Raw genomic sequence first — 9319 nt, 5'->3', positions numbered from 1 at the left:
TATTTGAAAAATATGCTAATTTTGGGAATATCTTTGGGGCCAAGCTTGGATTTTTTATATATTTGGATGCCATTTTGACCTAATGATAATGAAATTCAAACCTAATTTCAGTCCTAAAAGATTGAGTTCTTGCCCTACAGAGTTAGAGAGTGAAGAATTATTGTGGAGACCGCTCAACTTCTCGACATGCTGACGAAGTGAAGATTGGTGATTTTCATCAAAGGATGAGCATTACGAATGTGATCTTCTCTGGTTCTTTACTTCTCTTTACTTGAATGTTGTAAAAATTGTATACGAGTATGTTTTTTAGAACTTGAATGAATAGGTTTTTTTGTTTTAAGGTGTTGTTGGATTTACATATGGATTTGAATTAATACTTAGGAATTTTATGGAATTGTATAACTTTTTATCTTTTAATGTTACTGTTCTTAACTTAGATTGATTGGTCATCAATGAATATTAGATTGAATGTTTAATTCAGTAGATTGCAGGTTTAATGGGATTTGTAACATTGAATTGTTATTAACCTATCACTTGTGTAGTTAGGGGAATAGTAAAAGTTGTTGATGATCATACTTAATGCCATGGATCTTAACTTGATATCACGATGTTAGTTATCATTTAGAACTGCATGAGAAAGAATTATTTTCGAAAGATAATAGCTTAGAATTTAGTTTCTAGACTTAGATAAATGGTTTCGCCTAATTCCATGATTAACCTAAGTATTGTTCAGTGAAGTATGTAATAAAATCAACACCCTAGAATGCTAATTTATTTTGAAATTACACTCGTTTTTCTTCTCGTTTAGCTTTCTTATAATTAATTCAAAAATCAATCAATTCAACTTACCAATTCCTTAGCTAAAATCAAATTGGTTCTAAACAGATAAGTAACAATTGTTCGTTTGATCTCTAAGGACGATACTCGGCCTTTTAAGCCATTTGAATTTATTATAACTTGATCACGTTGACTTCCACGTGCCACCAAGTTTTTGACACCATTGTTGGGGGATCAAAATAACGATTTTTGCTTACTATTCAAGAATTGGAAAAATTTTAGACTAGAGCTTATTTTATGCTAACTTAGTTGGAGTTTTCTCTTGTGCATTCCCTATGAGAAGGACACACCTCTTTTACTTCTTGATTTTGAGATTGAGCGTACTAGAGACTAGCAAGAAGTTGAAGACGAGATGACTGATGAAGTAGATAAGGCTACTAGGGATTATTTCCAACCTCCCTTGCCTGGGATCGTGAATGCTCCTATAAATGCAAACAACTTTGAGTTGAAATGAGGGTTGATTCAAATGGTAAAGGACATTACTTTTAGAGGACGCCCTACTGAAGATCCTCATAAGCATCTGCGATCGTTTCTTGAAATTTGTGGGACGATAAAGATTAATGGAGTTTCTAGTGATGCTATTAGACAAAGATTGTTTCCTTTCTCTTTGCAGGATCGAGCTAGGGATTGGCTTGAATAAATTCCATCTGAGAGCATTGCAACTTGGGAGGAATTAGCTCGAGTATTTTTTAAGAAATATTTTTTGCCCACTAAATCTTCTAAATTGAGATAGGAGATTGTAGCTTTCTTTCAAAAACCAGATGGGCAATTGTATTAATGTTGGAAAAGATATAAAGACCTTTTGAGGAGATGCCCATAGCATGGGTACCCCATTGGTTACAAATTCAATTTTTCTACAATGGGTTGAATAGTAACACTAAATCCATCCTTGATGCTACTGCTGGGGGATTGATCTTTGGAAAGTTTGCTATTGAGGCTTATGCAATTTTGGAGGACATGGCCACTCTGAGTTATAATTGGTCAAGTGACAGAGACTCCACCACCAAAACTATTGGAGTGTATGGAGTTGATGAGGTAAGTGTCGTTCAGGTTCAGTTAAACACAATACACTTTGTCTAAATTAGTTGTAGGGGGTCAATCACTAAATTCACCATAGCAACCATGGCAGCTGATCTCAACAAGTTTGGGACACACAGGAGAGTGAGACGACCAATGTTGTTGACAGAGGACATTATAGGAGCCACAAACAAATTTCTACTCACTATCATCCTAGTTTAAGAAATCATGAGAATTTTTCCTATGCTAACAATAAGAATGTTTTGCAGTCACCCGCGGGATTATTTGCTATAGGTCTATCACATGTAAAGAGGAAATCTTCTTTAGAGGAAGCAATGTTAGAATTTGTGAAGGAGTCTAGGGAAAAAACTACAGATTTGAAGAACACGATTTAGAGTCATGGGAAGGCAATTCAAAGTATGAAGGTACAGCTCAGTCAAATTGCCACTTCCTTTCAGACAATGCAAAAAGGTAAATTCTCTAGCTATCCTAAGAAGAATCCAAGGAAGGTATCAAAACTTATACATTGAGGAGTGGGAAAAATTTGGTTACTCGTTTCATATATGATGATGATGATGAGCCACTTGAGCATAAAGTGGAAGAGCTCATGTTAAATCCAATGAAAAACATGAACCTGAGGAAATTGTTAAGAAAGAGCAACCAAAGTAAAAGGTAAAAGAAACAAAACCATCTTTAGGAAAGTCTTCTATTCCTATACCTTTTGTGCATAATAATATTCCTTATCCTCAGAAGCTTCATAAAAAGAAGTTAGATGAGAAATTTTCTAAGTTTTTAAAGATTTTTAAAAAATTGCATATTAATATTCCTTTCGTTGAAGCCTTAGCACAGAAATGAGCAATTTTTTAAGTTTTTAGAGATTTTTAAAAAATTGCATATTAATATTCCTTTCGTTGAAGCCTTAGCACAGATACCTAATTATGCCAAACTCATGAAAGATATTTTGTCAAAGAAAAAGAAATTCGAACAGTATGAGATGATTAGTCTAACAGAGGAATGCATCGCCATGCTACAAAAAAAGCTTCGTCCGAAACTAAAAGATCCAGGGAGTTTTACTACCCCTTACACTATTGGCTCTCTGTCTGTTAAGAAAGTATTATGTGATTTAGGTGCTTCTATTAATCTTATGCCTCCGTCTGTTTACAAGAAGCTTGGACTGAAGGAAGTGAAACCTACCATAACCTCTTTATGAATGACTGATAGATCTTTAGCATATTCACGAGGGATAGTTGAGGACGTGCTTGTCAAAGTGGGCCAATTTATTTTTTCTGCAGACTTTATGGTTCTAGACATGGAGGAGGATCATAAGATCCCCATCATCTTGGGGAGACCTTTCTTAGCCACAGGGAAAGCATGAATGGATATTGAGGAAGGTAAGTTGATTTTTGGAGTCAATAAAGACAAGTAACTTTGGTATTTATCCTGCAATCAAGAGCTCTTATGAGGTAAGTATATGTCATAATATAGATAGTAAAGATGTGAACCCTATTAAGCATGATTTTGTACTACCTTCTATGTCATCTTATATAAGTAGAAATGATAGATTTATTGATTTCTATGGCATTGAGAATATGATTGTTGACCCTGTGGTTGGTTGTTATGATAAGTTATCTTTTAGGCATGGATATGATATTTTGATCTCAGATGTGGAAGCATGAATGAGAGGCCTAAACCACCATGTTATCCAGCGTGATGAATGAGTTTTGTCTAGCTAAGAGACATTAAATCAAGTGCTTATTGGGAGGCAACCCATATTTTTACTGCTTTATTTATTTTCTGTTTTTTGCTTTAATTGTTTTTCTTTAAAAATCAAAGAGTCACTCATTTGTTCTCACATTTTTCAAGGCATTTGTTCAACCACAAGAATTATTTGTACCACTAGCCTATTTGGTGGACTCCTGCATGCTCCATGCTTGTTTTCTATGCTCTATTCTTTTCTTGCATTAAGGACAATGCAAATTTCTAAGTTAGGGGTGGGATGTGTCCCTTGTACTATTGTGTTTGTGTGTTTATCTTGTTATGCATGTTTATTTGAACTTATCCTGCTATGCATGTTATTTTGAAAATTTGAAGAAAATTTTAAAATTTTTAGAATGAGTTGAGGAGATTTGATTAGTTCTTGTTATGTGTTGTGATGTTGATTGTCCATTATGAGACTTGAATATGTATGTTGAATGACTCATAATGGAAATATGATAGCAATATCTTGAAGTATGGTTTATCTAAGTCCCTCTTTGAGTTTCCCATATCATGACCATGTAGTTCACTTTAATTTAGAAACATTAACTAAAAGTAGAATCATGTTTAGTATATTTGGTACAGTTGGGACACCTGGAAATTGACTAGGTACAGTTCCTTGCAGTGAGTGCATGAAAGCTAGTACCCCTAGGTAAAATGAAGCAAGTTTTGTAACTCGAGATTGTAATTAAGGCATCTTAGTGGATATATTACTTTCTTGAAATGTGTGGATGCTTGATGATTGGTGCATGAGCCAGAGTAAGGGAAAAATTGGAGAAGCTTTCTTGAACCTAACTTTAGTTTATGTGTTTAAAATTGATTGTGACTTGTACACACACACACATATGAGATGATTAAATTTGGCCATGGATGATCATGACGATATACTTGCTTGAATGTTTTTGTTTGAGTTTTCAATATGATGGAGGGATGAAGGCCAATGATAAGGCCAAAGCATAGATCTTGGCAAGCTTAACTAAAGTCTTGGCCAAGAACATGAAAACATGATCAATACAAGTGAAATCGTGGATTCATTGCGTGAGATGTTTGGAATGCCTTCCACTTAGCTCAAGCATGATACTCTGAAGTTCGTCTTCAACGCCAGGATGAACGAGGGATCACTTGTTAGGGAACATGTCCTTGATGGTCCACTTCAATATGGTGAAAATGAATGTGGCAGTCATCGATGAGGCCAACCAGGTCAGATTTATTATGGAGACTCTTCCAAAGAGTTTCCTACAATTCCGTAGTAGCATGTTATGAACAAGCTAAACTACAACCTTACCACGCTGCTCGGTGAGCTCAAACATATGAGTCCCTAATGAAAATTAAAGGACAACAAGGAGAGGCAAACGTTGCTAGCTTCTTTAGGACTTATCACAGAGGTTCGATCTCTGGGACTAAGTCAGGACCTTCTAATTCTTCCAACAAGAAGTGGAAGAAGAAGAAGGCTGCTAAGGGGAATAATGAAGGAATTGAATCCCAATGCAGAAAAGCTTAATCTCTTTTGTCTTTGAATTGAGAAGGGAAAAACTTAATTGATTTGACAAAAAAAACTAAGGTTAAGCATGCCTTAGAAGAATTTATGGAAATTGAGAGAAAATACCTATTCGAAGAATGATTCTCCAGTAAATTCTCAAGCCTTCTTCTTTGTATAAAAGTCCCAAGGTCACGAACATATGAATACCACCAGTATATTACCTGTCTATTCCCAGGGAAGATCAATCGAATTGCGACATCCAAATTGGTAGGGAATTCAAGAACTTGTGAAAGATGAATTTTCTCTGAGAGGTTGAAAGAGTATTGAGAGAAAGGGAAATTGTGAACTTCTATCTCAATGTCAGAACTCTATGCAATGTTTTTTCTGTATCAATATTTCGAATAAAATCGACATTACGTGAAGGGAATTATCCCCTCACCCATGTATCCACTCCCCTGTAAACTGCAGAGGAGTTATTTCCCTTTTTATTTATTTATTTAAGTTATATATATATATATATATATAATCAAATTCAATATATAATAAATAATTAAATAAACAATAATTAATTAATATATAAATATCACATATTTATTTATAATGCATTTAAATCATATAAAAATGCATATCTCTCTCTTAACCTATAGTTTTAATATGAATCCAATTCATAACTAATTAATATTCTAATCTTATTCAAATATTATTCTCTCGTATCATATAGTTTTAATTGTAAATCATATTTATAATTAACTATATACTATAATGTATCATTATGCATTATACTTTATATTAATCCTTATTAATATAAAATTCCCTTAAATAATTTCAACAATTCAAATTGTTCCAAAATTAACTGATCATTGTTTTATGCTTAGTGAGATAGTAAGGGGACCTAATGAACCTACAAATTAAAAGCTTCAATGATTCGAGATAAATTAATCAATCTTTTTAATTAATATAATGAACATTAATTAATTGTGGGACACTCCCTAAAGACCCACAATTGCACTCTTCGCACTATAGATATATTTATGTGTCCATGGATATAGTCGTCATAAATAAGTCAATCTTTCACAAATTGCTCATAGTTACAGCTGGATCAAAATTACCATTTTACATCTCTAGTTACTTCTTTCTTCTTAACTCCCACTGATCATTTAATGAATAACTTGTTTATGGTCCTACCATATACAAATCCCTCTCAGGCCAATGAGAGGGAGGGGCTTCATTGTCGGGTTTTATGCCCTAAAACTCGTAAATAATAAATGTTATTAATTGACCATCATCAACAAAGAGTTGTAGATGTTAATTAAATAAATGTTATTGTTTGTGTTGCTTGTCTATTTTTATCTTAATAACCCTAAATCTAATAAAAAAAACATCCAAGGTTGCCTTATGAGTCTCGAACTATATTAATTGTATATGATACAATTAATATAAGGTATATTGATACATTATATTATAAAGCTAATTTTGAATTAGATTCAAAGTCAAACTTTATTATTTGAGAAAAATAAATTATTTGAATAAGATTTAAATATTAAATAATATAAATTAGATTTACATTAAAGTATAGATTAAAAATTAATATGAATAAGATTCACATTAAAACTTTAGGTTATGAGAGAAAAATATATTTAAATATGGTTTAAATATGATGTTAAATAAATATATGATATTTAATAAATTAAATTTAATAAATTAGATTTATTAAATTTTATTTAATCAATTTAAATTAAAAAAAAAAAAAAAAAAAAAAAAAACTACCCATGTGGAGAATTATTGGGAGTTAGTGGGACAATGGTAGCTCCCTGACTCCTTCTCCCTTAACTCAACATGAAATGGAGATAGAAAAATTTTTCTTCTTGGATCTTCCTCCTCCCCTTATCATAACTCTCTCATTCACTCACCTTCCCTCCTACTTTGAAAAGGGCTCTCACAAGCCACAATTCTACTGGAGAATATCAAAGATATATTAGTGGTGGTTTTCGGAACATTTTGACGAGAGAATCGCTTGAAGAACGATCTTTAAGAGTGATTTCTACATTATTTATTAAATTACAACATGCTTATTTGTTTTCTGTTCTTGTTTTCTTCCATGGATATTAAAGCACGAGCATTCACACTTTTCCACACGGGATTCAATCCCTTCATAAACTACATTTTTTTTAAGAAAACAAAAATAGAAACTACAAATTAAGGGCCCATTTGGATTATTAAAAAATATCTTTTTTTCAAAAATTCATTTTCATTTAAACATTTTTTATGAGAACTCTTTAAAATAAAGACACCAATGGATTTCAACATCCATTTTGAATGATTATCAAATACTCGTATTTCTTTCAAAATAATTTATTTTTTAAATTAAACATTTGAAAAGGTATTCCAAATAAACTCCAAGTCATTGGACACCGAAGTTTGAGACCACTCAAGGGATAAAGTGTGTGTATACGCACACTAATCTACTATTTAATATAAGTTATATAAATTTAACAAACATAGGTTGTTGATAAAATTTAAAAAAAAAAAATTAAAAAAAAGAAAACATGTTCTTTCATAGGTTTTTCTTCTTATTCATATAAGAAAGTAGGAGGGTATAATAGACAAACCTCCTAAGTCAACCCAACATAACTTAATTTTATATATTTATGTTTGAATAATAATAAATTTCATGTATTTGAGAAAACAAAACTTAAATCCTCAAGTTCACAATTTAAATGATACTTAAGATACATTAAAATTAGATTTATGTAATATAAAATATGAAAAAGAAAATTATTCAACGAAATAAATTAAAAATAAAATTACAACAAAATATAAATTTTCCCATCAATTTATTTTAAAGATAATTATACTTTAAATATTTCACTCACACTATCTAAAATAAAATACATGTATAAATGCGTATGGTAGTACACCAGTATTAGTAAAATGCATAGATCATCCCTAAAACAAGTTATTCTGACACGAATGAATTACTACAAAATCAAACACATATTTCCTTTAAATTGATTTTTTGTTGTCTTAAAATAAGATGGTATACTTTTTTTTTTTTTTTTTTTTTTACAATAAATAGGGTGGGAGAATCGAACTACCAGTTGAGCTATGTTTATTTTGGTAAGATGATAAACTTGACTTAATGTTATGTGAAACGATTCTTTTCACCATTTCGATTTAAAAGAAAAATAAAGAGAATAAATAACTTTATGTTAAATTCTAACCACTATATAATTAAGAGTTTAATTGCAATGATCATATAATATAATTTAAAGATGATTTAGGCAATTTGCAATGCTTAATAGGCTTAATAGCAATATTTTTCAAATATACATATAACATAATTTCAATAATATGTGGGATGGTGAGATTCAAACATTTGAATTTTTAGTCAACGATATATGTTATATCCAATTAAATTATACTATTTTGATAAACGTACAAAATGAATTGAGAATAAACCATTGCATAGTGTTTGCATTTATATGTTTATTTTATTCTCTCTTTTGCAATTTCCTTCATATTCAAAATGATAGTTCAAAATAGGGTGTAAGACTTGATGACTAGAAGAATCCTGATAAGTCAAACATAATTTGTATGTTTGAATTAGTTTAGGTTCAAATAAATGAAAATTTTATAACCTAGTTTATAGATTCACTTAAAATTAAGTTCAGGTAGAAACAAACTAATTAAATTAGTTGAGAAATCAAACCATCAATCAGAAGAGAGATGATACATGCATATCAATTAGCTAAACTAAGCTCGCTTAAGCTAGATGAATTTAGTCTAAAAAGTGCGACGTGATCTTAGTATAATTGTATAAGTAACGTATGAATACGAGATAATTCCACAATTACTCAAATTTTGGGCCAAAGAGAACTTTTCCCACTTTTTAAAACATTTGTTTTTTTAGAACTGTTGCAAATTTAGTAATTATACCCGAATTATTTGTAGGTATAACACAGTACAAAAGAATTTGTAAATATAGTAAAGTGTAGATCCAATCTCAGAGTTAATCAACGATAGCCTAGATTACTAATAGGAGTCTATCAGTAATCAACGATAGACTATATTACAATTCTTATACAATGTTGTTACAACACTTAATTATTAACCCTAAAAGTGTTACCCATTACAATTATTATTATTATTATTTTTTATCTTTTGCTTTTGTCATCATTAACTAAAATTATCGAAAATAACTTCATCGTGCATACAGATTGGGCTCTTAAC

The 9319-nt window shown here is 31.0% G+C and overlaps 2 pseudogenes; both read left to right on the top strand.

The window, feature by feature from the left end:
• The first annotated feature begins 1189 nt into the window (after nt 1-1189).
• Nucleotides 1190-2249, top strand: LOC150035462 (uncharacterized; annotated as a pseudogene).
• A 4-nt stretch (nt 2250-2253) lies between these two features.
• LOC150035461 (uncharacterized) lies at nt 2254-3280 on the top strand (annotated as a pseudogene).
• Nucleotides 3281-9319: the final 6039 nt, after the last annotated feature.

The sequence above is a fragment of the Benincasa hispida genome, chromosome 6 (genome assembly GCF_027475165.1).
Source record: "Benincasa hispida cultivar pf3 chromosome 6, pf3_genome.v1.1, whole genome shotgun sequence".
NCBI lineage: Eukaryota > Viridiplantae > Streptophyta > Magnoliopsida > Cucurbitales > Cucurbitaceae > Benincasa > Benincasa hispida.
The sequence above is the reverse complement of the archived record's forward strand: the minus strand, read 5'-3'. Positions and strand labels throughout refer to the sequence as shown.